Here is a 14,844-nt window from a genome sequence, read left to right as displayed (position 1 = left end):
TGTGTCCATCTTCACTGAAGGAAGTGAAGAACAGAGTCAATTATCCAGCTAACCCACCAAGCAAACCCCATTGATATAAGAGGGAACTTCTTGACAGGGATTGGTTCTCTGTAGGGTTGGAACTCCCTGGATGTATGCTCAGGATTCCACGGCACTTTGTAGGGATGCAGCCAGGGATGTAAATAATCATGCCCCTGTGTAATGGAGCTCAGTTCTCTTATACCTTTAGAATTCACAAGAAACCCAATTTCAATGGCTTGGCAGACAGACTACTGAAGTTCAAGTTCTGACTCTAATACCACTAGCTGTGTGATCTTGGATGAGCTACTTAACCTCTCTCTGCTTCAATTTTCTCACCTGTAAAATAAACAGTAACACCTCCCTCATGGGATTGTTTTTTTTGAATTCCAAGGCCTTTAATTTGTGGCGAGCATGCCTCGTCCTCATCCGAGCTCCTCCCGTGTTGCCACCCCCATGCCAGCACCTCCCCGCCTCCCTTCTTGGGTCTCCCAGGTCATACCCCCAACAGCAGATGCCCCGGCCCCTCCCTCCCAGCCTCCTAGGTAGGGGCAGGCGGGGGTGCCGCCAGAGTCCCGGCGGCGCCCAGCATCAGCATGGCCAGGGCCTTGGGCCCCGCCGTGTGGATCTTCTCATGCCGGTGCAGGTTGGAATGCCAGCTGAAGCTCTTGCCACACAGCGGGCAGGAGTAGGGCCGGATGCCGCGGTGGGTGCGCTGGTGGGCGGTGAGGTGCGAGCTGTGGCTGAAGCTCTTGCTGCAGTCGAGGCAGTGGTAGGGCTTCTCGCCGGTGTGCGTGCGGTTGTGTGCAATGAGGCTGGATCGCTGGCTGAAGCACTTTCCGCACTCGGGGCAGGGGCAGGGCTTGACTCCGGTGTGGGTGCGCTGGTGGGTGACCAGGGCCGAGCTCTGCGTGAAGCGCTTGCCGCAGATGAGGCACTTGTGCGGCGTGGCACCCGTGTGGGTGCCCTGGTGGGTGACCAGGTCCGAGCGGCGGGTGAAGCGCTTGGCGCAGCGGTCGCACACGTAGGGCTTCTCGCCCGTGTGGATGCGCTGGTGCTGGATCAGGGTCGAGTGGTGGCTGAAGCTCTTCCAGCAGGACGGGCAGGTGTAGGGTTCTCGCCCGTGTGGATGATCTGGTGCTGGATGAGGTGCGAGCTGCGGCCGAAGCGCTTGCCGCGGCCCGTGCAGGCGTAGGGCTTCTCGCCCGTGTGCGTGCTACGGTGCGTCATCAGGTGCGAGGGCCAGCTGAAGGCCTTGCCGCACTGCTCGCACTTGTAGGTCTTCTTGCCCGCCTCGCTGTCCAGCGCCAGGCCCTCCTCGCTGCTCTCGGGGGCCGCCATGCCCCCCTCTCTGGGTTGCTCTGGGAAGGGGCCCTTCTGGGTTTTCAGGAGGTTGGTGTCAGGCGGGGCTAATTCCGGCTATGACTCCTCCACGGGACGGGGCTGCACATCGTCCTTGGCGGGCCCTGAGTTCTGGCCGCTGGCTGCTCGCTGCCCGCAGCGCGGGGCACCCCCCGGGTTCTTCCCACTCTGCTTTTGAAGGACTTTACATCGCCAAGGGCTCCCAGCGGTGCAGTCAGCTCCTCCTTGTCTGCCTCCACCGCTCCTCTTTTCTCCTCCTCCTCATGTCCCAACTGTCTGCTGGAGCCCGGGGCCTCGCCCTTGCCCTGCACTTGAGAGGCCCAGAAGGGTCTGCTGAAGGGAAACCCCAAGGACAGTCCGCTCCTCTTCTGCAGGATCTCCCTGTAGCTCTGCTGGGTGTGGTCCAGCCGCCCTCATTCCTCCCGGGAGAGGTACAGAGCCAGGTCCTCAAAGGTTACCGGCATCTGGGACCAGGCGGTGAGGAGTGCCGCGGTCATCTGCCAGTCTCTGGTCCTCCCCTCGCGGGAGAGCAGAGGGATCAGGGGGGCCGGGAAGGATTTTTATTTCACTCTCTTAGAGAAGTTTCTGGTTGTTCAGTACAGTGCTATTGTTTGTCATTATTTTTAATGAAAACATTTAATTTTCATTGTAACAAGCCATGGGAAGCTTATAGCCTTCCAAAGTTCACAAAAATGTGTTCTATTTTGAAAGCATGATGTTTAATCAAAATTTGAATTTGTGCTTGATGAGGTACCCGCTCTCTTTCTTGTCACAGTCCCCACCAGTTACATTTCAGACATTTTTTTGTTACCAGTTATGTCCCTGTAGACCTTAGGGTTTGTAACATATGGTCTTCTGGAAAAGTTAATTGGACAGATTGGAACATAGCATTAGAACCTGATGCAAAGAGCCGATTCATTGGAAAAGACCCTGATGCTGGGAAAGATTGAAGAGAGGAGGAGAAGGGGGCCACAGAGGATGAGATGGTTGGATGGCATCATTGACTCAATGGATATGAGCTTGAGCAAACTACAGGAGATGGTGAAGGACAGGGGAAGCTTGGCATGCTTCAGTCCGTGGGGTTGCAAAGAGTCAGACATGACTCAATGACTGAACAACAACAGCAGTAACAGAACATAGCATTCATGGGTATAAAGGTCTCTAGTAAGGGAGGTGAGGTTTGAAGTCAGTGAAGGCATTTTTGGAGTGCATGGTAGCAGTCTGTCACATTCCCTCTTCTTCTCCTGTTGCTGCACCCCTGCACGTGGTGGAAATGATGAAAGCTTGAAGAGTCTTAAAGGGTGACGGCCCAGGACAGACACAGGTGTGTGCACCAATAGTTCAGTCCTAGTCTGAAGGCTGGAAGAGACCAATGTCCCAGTTCAAACAGAGAGGCAGGAGGAGTGTCCTCTTACTTAAAATAAGTCAGCCTTTCTGGGCTGGTCAGGCCTTCAACTGATTGGATGAGGCCCGCCTGTGTTAGGGAGGGCAATCTGCTTCATTCTGTTTGCTGATTTAAGTGTTAATATCATCCAAAAACACCCACCACAGACACAGCCAGAATGATGTTTGGCCAAACATTAGGCACCCAATGGCCCAGTCAGGTTGACACATAAAATCAACCACCACACATACCTTTGTACCCTCAGATGTACCCCTACTGCATAGCTATACAATCTGGCATTGTGGGCAGTGCATGCTGTGTGGCTTCTTCATCAGCTGCACTGATCCGCTGGTAGCGATGGATATTCCTGGTCCTGACGTGCACTCTGATGCCTGCTCTCTGGGGGCCATTGTCAGCTCCAGGAGTGGAGCTCTGTGACTGAGGCTTCCCACTGATAAATGGCCCTCAGTGAACAACTTCTCTTTGCTGTGGTTTCTTTGCAGGATGATTTTCTTCAGATTCTAGTGGGATGGAAGGGCTGTTTCAACACCTGCCACAGTAGCTGGGGAGTGAACAGTCAGGAGGCTGTGGCTTAAAGGCCTTTTGTCTTCATTTGTAGCTCTGAAGCGTGTGCTCTGAAGAGCAGGACAGGGATTTTCCTGTCCTTGGGTGTGTCTGCCTCTAGCATTAGAATTTAGCAGATCCAGCCTCTTAGTTGGTAAGTTCTGTCCTCATCTCTGATCTCTCTTTTGTGCTTACCTCTCCTGCGTGTGTGTTTTGGGATCTGGCTGCTCAAAACCTACTATGCTGATAGCCCACCAGGCCTGTCTGCTCTCCCCTAGAGTCTTAGTTCCAAAAGCAGCCTCTTCCCAAACCCACCAAATCATGACACCAGGTCCCCACTGGGTGAAAGGCACCCATTAGAGAAAATTCACATTAAGTGGGAAAACAAAGATAGCTGGCCTTACTCATCCTATGGGTCCTTTTCATCATACAGTGACAAAGAAAAAGGTGGAAATCTTATTCACCTTATCCCCTGCCTTCCAATTTCTTTCTCTAAAGGAACCAGTTTCTTATGTGAACTTCTAGAAGGAGTCTATGCATATCTAAGCACATATAGTGTTTCTTTTTTTAAGAACATAGTAGCATTCTGTACAACAAAAATCTGCATCTTTATTTCATTTTACTTCCTTGGAGATCATTTTATACTAGAATGTATAGAACTGCCTAAAAATATTTATAGCTTTGTGTCATTACATTGCATTGATATACTTCAATTTATCTTACTGGTTGCCTGATACACATTTGGATTGATTCTAATCTTTTGCATTTATAAGAGCAACACTGCCCTGAATATCATGGATCTCAAACCTGTGGGATAAAGACCTAAAAGTGAATGTGCTGGGTCAAAGGTAACTGCTTTGCAAATTTGACTTCTACTGCCTGACTGCCCTCCATGAAAGCTGTGACATCTCCCCAGCAATGTCTGAGAGTACCACTTCCCCACACGTGCACCAACACAGTGTGGTGATAAAGTGTTTGACAATTTGATACGTACAGAGTGATATTTCACGGTGGTTTTAATTTGGATTTTTATATTGTGAGTGAAGTTTTGATCTTTCATATATGTTTATGTGTCTGAGTTTTCTTTTCCCTACACTGTCTGTACAGATCATCTCCTGTTTTTCTACTGTATTATGGCTATTTTTCTACTGATTTAGGGGGGCTTCCCAGGTGGCACTAGTTACTGAAGCTCATCAACAGAGGATGAGATGGTTGGGTGGCATCCCCAACTCAATGGACATGAGTTTGAGCAAGCTCCAGGAGACAGTAATGGACAGGGAAGCCTGGCGTATTGCAGTTCATAGGGTCACAGAGTCGGACATGACTGAGCGACTGAACTGACAGAGGGTGGAGAATTTATTTCCCTTCTCCATTCTTTATATTTCTGAGTTCAAGGACTCCAGTAAATGTAAGTCTTGTCCTCTTTCTGACCCCCCTCCCCACCCCCACTCCCACCACTCGTTTCAACTGTGGAGAAGAAAAGTAAATTATCTGGTTGGTGAGTTTGAGATGAAGAAGGGGATGGCCTTGCCTCTCTCTCTCCCTGCCCTTTGGGATCTGCTTACCTGCAGAACACAGGTGCTTCTGGTGGCCTTTGACTCTGCGGTCAGTCTAGTGACAAAGGCCCTGCCCTGGCCAGGTGAGGCCTGTGGGTTTCCACAGCTGTCTGTGACCTGGGAGGAGATCTCCTTCATTCCAGGGTCTGGCATTAGGAGACCTATGGTTTGCACACCTAAACCGTGTTCTCCAAAAGCTCTGTCAGGGGACTTCCCTGGCAATCCAGTGATTAAAGCTCTGCACATCCAGTACAAGGGGCATGGGTTCAGTCCCCGGCTGGGGAGCCATGATCCCACATGCTGTGTGGTGTCTGGCCAAGGAACAAATAAATAAGATTAATTAAAAAAAATACTTTAAAAAAGCTCTGTCAGTAGTAAAGCTGGTTTTAGAATCCTCATGTACCTATTCCTGTGTCTATTACAATTTGGTTTGGAATTTTGGTAGGGAAAGAGATTCTATGATATTTATTAAATCTCTCAGACTCCAAAGGAGCTTTATAAGTCTTAAGGAAATTAATATTTTACCTGTGATACAAGTTCCAAATATTTTTTCTGAGTGAAGTGAAAGTCTCTCACTTGTGTCCAGCTCTTTGTGACCTCATAGACTATGCAGTTCATGAAATTCTCCAGGCCAGAATACTGGAATGGGTAGCCTTTCCCTTCTCCAGGGAATCCTTCCATCCCAGGGATTGAATCCAGGCCTTCCGCATTGCAGGTGGATTCTTTACCAGCTGAGCCACAAGGGAAGCCCAGGAATACTGGAGTGGGTAGCCTATCTCTTCTCCAGTGGATCTTCCTGACCCAGGAATCGAACTGGGGTCTCCTGCATTGCAGGTGGATTCTTTACCAACTGAGCTATCAGGGAAGCTGGTTTTCATTTATCTTTTCTTTTGCCATTTGGTGTTTTTCTCCTTGATGTGGAAATCTAGTCAAAATTATTGATCTCCTATTTTATGGATATGGAGGTTTTGTGACCTGCCTAAAAAGGCCTTTCTCCCTGCTGGATTATAAAATATATTCTCATTTTCCTTTATCTGCATTTATTTTTCATGTTTAATCCTTGTGAGGTCCTTCCTGGGGTGGTGGGCTACCAGGAACCTGGGCTGAGTCTGAGGGAATGGAGCTTCAGGAGGTGGCAGAAGGAGGAGGCCCAAGCAACATCAGCTCCACGTCTAGGCTTGGGGCTGGCCCTGCGTGAGGCGTGTGGTTATGGATCAGGTATAGGTCTCTGGAGTAGCCTGAGCCCTTCAGCAGCCACTGTGGGGAGAAGGCACTGCTCGAGGAGCCTCCATCTGGGGCCAGAAAGGGAAGGGCTTTCTCCGCTTACTCTGTGAGCTGGGTGGAGGCAGGACTAGCGCCCAGGTCTCCCAGCCACAAGCCAGGGACTTGTCTTCTGGATTCAGTGGCTCAAGTCCAGCTTGATTCCAGTTGAACCAGAGCTCAGGGGACAGCGCGCCCAGCTCTGAAGCTGATGGTCCCACAGGTCTCCTGAAGTTGGATGTATGCTCTGGACCTGGCTGAGTTCTGACTCCTGCTCCGGACATGGGGTCTGCTGGGGCAACTAGAAAACCAGGGCATTTACTAGAAAACCAGGGTGGGGATGCACTTGTAGCCTCCGAGAGAGAAGTGGAGATTTGCTTTCTTTCTTCTGAGTAAAATCAACAACAGGCTGCAAACGTGGGATCACTTAGAGACCAAAGGCTTCTGCATCGGGTACTTGTTACTCTGTGAGCTCCTTTCACATGTTATAAAGGAACATGCCTTCAGGGGGCCATGTGCTTCTCCACTCTCAGCCCCTCGTGACTCAATGACCTGAGGACCAGGCCGCTGAGCCGCTCAGGGCCGTCACACCTGTCTACCAGCAGCCCCTCCTTCTTCTTACCAGTGCATCCTTGAATGATGAAAAGATCTCCAGCATTTTGTTTTTCATAAGCATAGTTAAACACTATGGGGATTCTTCATGAATTTGGGTGGGTCTAGACAAGTATGAAGATGCCTTATTGTAAGTGTTCATGTGCCGTGTGTATGTTTCTGAGCTTAGTCACTCAGTCCTGTCTGACTCTTTGCGACACTATGGACTGTAGCCCACCAGGCTCCTCGGTCCATGGGGATTCTCCAGGCAAGAATACTGGAGTGGGTTGCCATGCCTTTCTCCCGGGGATCTTCCCAACCCAGGGATCGAACCCAGGTCTCCCAGATTGTAGGCAGATTCTTTACCATCTGAGCCACCAAGGAAGCCAGCCAGGAAGGCTCTATGTTTACATTTCATGTATTACAAATGTTCATATCTCTTCTCCCAGTGAGAAGATTAATTCTATGTTGTCTTTGGTATTGTTTCTTCCTAGCATCCTTCTCTTGCTGTTCAGAGAGCCCTGAGCAGCCTCCACTAGGGCTGCCATGTACAGTTGCATGGGTTTGTGCACTGCACAACACCAAGGGGTGCCATTGATTTTATAGTCTGTAAGCTGAATGTCTGGGCTTCCCAGGTGGTGCTAGAGGTAAAAAACCCACCTGCCAATGCAGGAGACATAAGAGATGTGGGTTCGATCCCTGGGTGGGGAAGATCCCCTGGAGAAGGAAATGGCGACCCACTCCAGTGTTCTTGCCTGGGAAATCTCATGGACAGAGGAGCCTGGTGGGCTACAGTCCGAAGGGTCGCAAAGAGTCGGACATGACTGAAACGACATAGCACCCCCTAGCTGGAAGGACTTATGGACTGTGGCAGCCCTTTCTCCATTCATTGTGCAGTGACTATTTACACAGGCAATTCTAATGCCTTTCTATAATTAATGACTCAGATGCTATATCCCAGAGCCACATGGAAATATTTCTTGGATTACCCGCTGTTCTGAATTATCCATGCTTGACTCTTCCACTAACGTATGTGATCAAGAATTACTCCCACTCTTTTAGTTGAGTTGAGTGAAGAGGATAAGAGGAAAATGTCAGATTAAACTGATCCACACTAAAGTGTGAGTGACTAATATGCCACCCGAGCCCTGGAGGAACGGGGGAAGGGCATTTCATTTCAGAGAGGGATCCTATTCACTAAAAGGCAGACTGGGTTGTAAAAAATCACAACTAGGTGGGCAGGGAGGGAAGATCTTACATCAGGGTGGAGGAGATCTGAGGGTAGGGCTCATTAAGGCCCTCACTCTCCACTGCCACCCTAGGACCAATAACAGCAGCCTACAGACTGAGGGGAGCCTTTCTGCAGAGGGCACTTTCAGTGTTTCATCTCTTTGGGAAATCCACTAATGCTGTCAGCTTCCCATTTCCTGCTGCAGCAGCAGAAAAAGCCTGAGAGTTATTCTTCACTACCCTGACCACTGGGAGCTGCAGATATGACTCCAAGTTAGCCAATCAAATGCACCCATTCAGAGCCAGAGCAAAGCATGTCAAGGAGCAGGTGCAGTTAGAATTATCTCTGCAGAGGGGGGAAGCAATTGGGGTCAAGGTGTAATGCCCGTGGCAGGAGAACTGAGACGCAAGCATCAGCTGCCTTCTCTGCCTGGTCTGGCACACCCTGCCTGACCATACTCAGTTCCAGCCTCTTTCCTAATTCTGATTCTCCAGATTTGCTGCGGATTCTGTAAGTGATCTGATGTATCCATCCTCCTCAATCTCACTACCCAAATCCTGCCTTAGGATAAAGAAGAGTCAGCTTCTTTATCTGCATGGTGAATCCTGAGAGAAATGCCCGCTGCTCACAAAGTCCTGAGGTCTTATTGAAATCAATGATTCTTTCTGGCGAGCAGCGATGTGCTGATGCACCATCTCTCTAGGGAAAAGAAAAGTCCCCGATGTGTGGCATTTGGCATTTGCTGGTTTCCATGGTATAAATACTCTCCCCGTAGTCAATTTCAAAATTGTTGCTGTTGTTCACTCACTATGTTGTGTCTGACTCTTTGCAACCCTGAGCACTGCAGCATGCCAGGCTCCTCTGTCCTCCGCTATCTCCTGGAGTTTGCTCAGATTTATGTCCATTGAGTCGGTGACACATCTATCCATCTTATCCTCTGCCACTCCCTTCTCATTTTGCCCTCAATCTTTTCCAGCATCAGGGTCTTTTCCAATGAGTTGGCTCTCGCATCAGTTTTGAAATGCCAACCTTTAAACACCTGACTAGCAACATTCCTGAATATTTAACAACAGGTTGTCAGGAGCCAGGATGAGCCAATTTCAACAGAGTACTGCCATCAGAATGTGACCTTTATAGCCAAGGTTTGGGGTTTGCCAGACTCGGAGCAGGTGGCAAGTGAGAAGGTCAGTGTTGAGCAGCGGTCAGAGGTCTTGGTTGATGGTACCCCCTGAGGTCAGGAGGAGCCCTTCTGTGGGTAGAGTAAGAAAACTGTCCTTGCTTTTACCTTTACCCTTGATTGACAACTATACAGGCTCCCGTGACTGGGTCAGCTGGGCCTCAGTTTCTCCCTACAAAAAATGGGGTGGCCTTTGCCATGCTAATATCAGAAAGCTCTTGTGAGAACTCGGCGTTTGTGCTGAGGGCCAGGGGGGGTCAGTTCTGCAAAGACAACTTCAGTCTTCTGGGGTTTCGGCAAAGGGATTGAGTCTCATGGGAGGCTCCTGGCTTCGCATGCTTTGTAGCATCTGCGTGATACATGCCTGGGGTGTGTGTCTCTGTGTATCGTGTATGATGTGGTGAAACCAGGCCCTGGGGACCTCCGGCTCGGTGTGGCTCCAGGCATGTGTGTTGGATTACTGGTGCTCAGCGGGTGAGCAGACGACAGGATCCAGTTTTAGAGAACATGAAGGGGATTTGAATACTTAATAAGGAAAGGATGGACAAAACATGCTACAAGCACTCCACAAAATGTCGCTGGCATCCACTGGCCTGCTCCCTCCAGCTTGTGTTGACAGCAGTTGGTAAATAGTCTGATTAATCCATGTCCTCTTGTGACCTAGAAATTCACAATTTGAGCTGGAGTTTGTTCCTGCGACTTCATGTGTTGGCCAGTTGCAGAGAGAAACAATGAGGACCCTACATGATTTCCTGGCCTCACATCAGAAAAGCCCTGTAAATAGCTCATTGGCCTCGGAGGGTCATGGGGCTTCATGTACCAACCAACGTCGCCCACCTTGGAGGTTCTGAAATACCTGTGCTTTCTGCCCTGCCAGGTCCCGGCCAACCTGACTGCATAGCCTGAAATTAGGGTGCAGTGTGAAACTCCAAAGGTCCGGGGCAACATCACGGCCCCAGCTAAGGGCCTGAAGTTTACTCCAGGGCCTGGGCCCTTCTTCTCTCAGAGCCTTCTCTCAACATTGAACCCTGAAACAATCTGGGGAGATTCGAGGTCGTCAGTAGCAGTATTTTGTGTTTACAAACCACATCAATCCAAGACTCTATTTCATATCAGCTTTTCCCAAAAAAGGACTGTGGGTCAGCTCACAGGGCCTGGTACCAGCTGATTCTTTCCAGCACCCTTGGCTCAAGCTGCCCCTGGCCTCTACCAGACCTTAAAGCTGAATGGGAGCAGTGATGCCCAAAGGATTACTCGGTCAGCTGCCACCATTTGGCCCTAAACATCTGTGTGAACCTTGTGAGTCAGGAGTCCTTGGGACCAGAAGCTCCTCCAGCCCCAGGGTACAGGTGTCCTAAAGAGAAGCACAGTCAAGCAAAGCGCTAGAAGCCGGTATGAGGTCAGGTCTCTGTCAGCAGATTCACTCACTTCTTTGTTCACGTCTGCTTGCTCCTCCATGAGAAATGTGGGTATCTGCATTCTGAAGGGAGCCATGGTGGGGGCAGGGGCTGGCCTATCCCCCTACAGGCAATATCCCACTGTAGGTGCAAAGCAGAGAAAGTCTGTGTGTTACGTTTAGAAGGGGCAGGAAATTTCCCCAATCATATTTTTTTTCCCCCTTAAAAACACACTACAGTAATAGTCTAGCTCTTCACTTAGCCTTGAATTAATGTGACATCATCCAAAATGACTGTTAGTCTGAAGTTAAAACTTTCAAGTCCTAATATAAAAAGTCCCCTTTCCCTACAAATAAACATTACATATACTCAACTGTGGGCTTCCCTGGTGGTTCAGAAGGTAAAGAATCTGCCTGCAATGCAGGAGACCTGGGTTCGATCCCTGGGTCAGGAAGATCCCCTGGAGAAGGGCATGGCTACCCACTCCAGCATTCTTGCCTGGAGAATCCCATGGACAGAAGAGCCTGGTGGGCTACTGTCCATGGGATCACAAAGAGTTGGACATGACTGAGTGACTAACACTATACTCAACCATAGAAATAAAGGATTATAGACTTGGGGAGCTTGAAGGAATCATACAGTTTATTTTACAGAAGAAGAAACTATGGATCAGAGAGAAGGAGACTCTTTGCCTCGAGGCAGGAGGAAAAGTCAGGCCTGGGAGCCCCTAGGGATCTTGTAGCATCTCAGAGGGTGGTGACCTTTGAAAGTATCTCAGCCACAGCTGAGCTGAGTCATGTCAACTTCATTTGTATGCTACAGGTGTTTGGTCAGAGGCTGTGATGACATGATGTAAGCCTCATCTGTGCCACTTGGGACACCCAGAGTCATTCTCCACCTAGAGTCTGAGACCTGGGTCCCATTTCCCCAGTTCAGCACTTTCAACTGAACCTTGTGAATTCCTGAGAATGGCTGCCTCCAGGGATGTGTCTATACCTCTTGGGCCTCCTATGAGCTGGAAAATGGGACCTTTCTTTGTTTTAGAAGGATTGCACTTGAGTTCTTATGAATTGCTTTGTTGGTGAGAGCAACAGGGCCTCAACTCAGCCTTGAGGCACCAGGAACGTCCTAGTCTAATATATGTCCTAGGTCTTAGCATCAGGTGTGGCATAGATTTGAAGAGGAGAGAGGGGACCAGGGCTGCAGGCCCCAGATGGCCAGTGCTGTTAGGCTCCCATCTCTGCATGGAATAGAAAACCTGCCCAGAGACACAGATGATGAGGGTGGGGTATACACTGGCAGGGATCTCCAAGTTGGGGAACAGACAGGCTGGCAAACTAGAGTGCCTGTACACAGGAGGAGCCTAATTCGCACTTGTTGAACAAAAGAAGGGTCGATGATTCCAGTGAGCTCGGCCCAGTCACAGGCTATCCTACCCATGGAGGCCAGGCCTTCTGGAACATACCCTTACCCAGATGCTGGTGTTTAAACATCTCTGATGATCCATCAACCTCAAGATTTTTTCAGCTCCAGTGCAATTACCTTAAACTTAAGATTTGCTTATGTTGCTTTCCTGTTCAGAAATCTTTGCTGGCTCCCCAGTACCTTTGGAGATGTTTCCTAGTTATTAAAAATTGATTTCAGTGATTATGCCTCCCTCTTGAGAATTCACGATGTACGTTAACACACTCTAGGGCCCTGAGAAGACCTGCAGGGAAGAAATTGGTTTCCCAACCTCGACCATGGAACACTAGAGTCTGTCTTTTGTTTACTTAACATCCATTAGCACACAGCAGAGGACAGGGTTTATTTTGATAACATTAACCAATAGCATAAAAGCCAGATGAATTCGTTTTACACTCAAGACATGATGAAATCTGACCTCAGCCTAAGGTTCTTATCACCATGTTGCTCCACCTTCTTGACCTCACAGCTGTCTTGGGCTGAATTATGTCTCCCTAAAATGCCAACAAAGGTCCTTCTAGTCAAAGCTATGGCTTTTCCAGCAGTCAGGTATGGATGTGAGAGTTGGACCATAAAGAAAACTGAGCACCGAAGAATTGATGCTTTTGAACTACGGTGTTGGAGAAGACTCTTGATAGTCCTTTGGACAGAAGGGAGATCCAAACAGTCCATCCTAAAGGAAATTAGTCCTGAATATTCATTGGAAGGACTGATGCTGAAGCTGAAGCTCTAATACCTTGGCCACCTGATGTGAAGAATTGGCTCACTAGAAGGGACCCTGATGTTGGAAAGGATTGAAGGCAGGAGGAGGGGGGGTGGTGGTGACAGAGGATGAGATGGTTGAATGGTATCACTGACTCAATGGACATGAGTTTGAGTAAACTCCGGGAGTTGGTGATGGACAGGGAAGCCTGGCGTGCTGCAGTCCATGGGGTCGCAAAGAGTCAGACATGACCAAGCAACTGAACTGAACTGAAAATTCATGTGCTGAGGTCCTAACCCCAGCCCCTCAGAATCTGACTGTATTTGAGTATTTAAATTATCTTTAAAGAGGAAATTATATTAAAATGACGCTGTTTGGGTGGACTCCAAACCCAGTCTGAAACTGATGTCTTTATAAGAGGACATTAGGTTACACGGTGGCTTCCCGTTGCACTGGTGGTAAAGAACCTGCTTGCCAATGCAGGAGATGCAAGAGACGCAGGTTCAGTCCCTGGGTTTGGAAGATCCCCTGGAGGAGGGCTTGGCAACCTACATCAGTATTCTTGCCTGGAGAATCCCGTGGACAGAGGAGACTGGTGGGCTATGGTCCATAGGATCACACGGTGTCGGACACGACTGAAGTGACTTAGCACATCACAGGACACACAGAGAGACAGCAGACGGTGAGATGAGTCACGTTCAGGATGCAGAGAGAAGGCAACCATGCGCAAGTCAGGGGAAGAGGTCTCAGAAGAGGCCAACTTTGCCAACACCTTGATTTCCGAATTCCAACCTCCGGAGCCTAGAGAGAGGAATTTTTGCAGTGGAAGCCCCCAGTCTGGGGTGATGTATGATGGCCGCCCAGGGAGACTAACTCACGGTGCTCCCCACTGCTCCCCAAACTTGCCCTAGGATTCGGTCAGCATTCCTATCCACAGTCTGGCTAGTCCACTCTTCCTCCAGGCTCTGCCTCTGCAATTCTTTTAGCAACAAACAAACAAAACCACAATAAAATACCCCCCCCCCCCATCTCGTCTTTTCAGGCCTCACACACATGCCTCTTTGTCCAGTGGGCTCACCGTGGTCCATTGGCTACATGAGTCCCTCTCTTCTGTGCTCCCAGAGTTGGCAGAAACTTCTGTTCACCCTTCACTCACTCGCTTTCTGTGGGGTGAGTCGAGCGTGTCTATCCTACCCCCTGTATTGTTGGATCTCTGGGGGCTGAAGCTTGCCCAACATGTGACAGATGCTCCATGATGATTTTCTGGATGGAACTGCAGCTGTGTCTCTGCATCTACCAGGTCAAGAGAAAGGTGGGCACCGGCTGTCTCCTTGGCATTTTCAGCTCTTGGCTGCTGGGACCAAAAGCACAGTGTCTGCTCTGTCCCCAGGGGGAGGGGAGGATGCGGCGTTGGAGGTAGGCCTTAATGGAGCTGAAGTTATGCCTCTGCGGAGCGAAGGAGCAGAGACTACTTTATCTGGGTTTCTGAATAATTTCATGCCTTTGACTCAGATGCATAGGAATCCTGTGCCTTGCACACAGAGGGGACTCTGTAACCGTGATAAAGGCGAAGACGGGCCACATGCCAACACATCAGGCTCTCGGGCTCTGCTCCTTTGGGAAGTTCCTTCCAGTGACTCCACGGGAGCTGGAAGGCACAGATGATGGTGCAGCGGCCAAAGTCAGGCCCTCCCTCAGGAGGCCACGTGTGTGCCAGGCCACCATGCTAAGTCACCGGGCCTCATGTGGCGGTCATCAAGCGTGACTACAGGGCTCACATCTCCACGCCCCGTGGCCTTGGGGAGAAGGGCCCCCTGCAAGGGGAGCTTTGACACCCTCCACTCTGATCTGAACACAGGTTTTTAATTTCCCTGTAATTTGCCCTTTCTCCCTCTCCCTGGGCTGGCTTCCCTGTCACTTCATTTCCTGCACTATTCTCATCTTACAGCAGAGGTGAAGAGAGTTGACCTCTCCTTGCCCTAGAGCTGAATAAAATACAGAACAGATTTTTTTTTTTTTTTTGTGAATAAAAATAGGCTCGAATACCACCAGCCAGTCACTCCGGGCTCCGTCGGCCCATCTGGCCTCTCTCTCTCTCCCACCCACTGGTGGCCCACAGCACACGGTCGCTGAGGGA

At 49.7% G+C, this 14,844-nt stretch overlaps 1 pseudogene; it reads right to left on the bottom strand.

Moving 5' to 3' along the window:
- Positions 1-391: 391 nt before the first annotated feature.
- LOC110140043 (transcriptional repressor RHIT pseudogene) lies at positions 392-1,940 on the bottom strand (annotated as a pseudogene).
- Positions 1,941-14,844: the final 12,904 nt, after the last annotated feature.

Source organism: Odocoileus virginianus, chromosome 2, assembly GCF_023699985.2.
Source record: "Odocoileus virginianus isolate 20LAN1187 ecotype Illinois chromosome 2, Ovbor_1.2, whole genome shotgun sequence".
NCBI lineage: Eukaryota > Metazoa > Chordata > Mammalia > Artiodactyla > Cervidae > Odocoileus > Odocoileus virginianus.
This window is presented reverse-complemented; position numbering and strand designations above follow the sequence as displayed.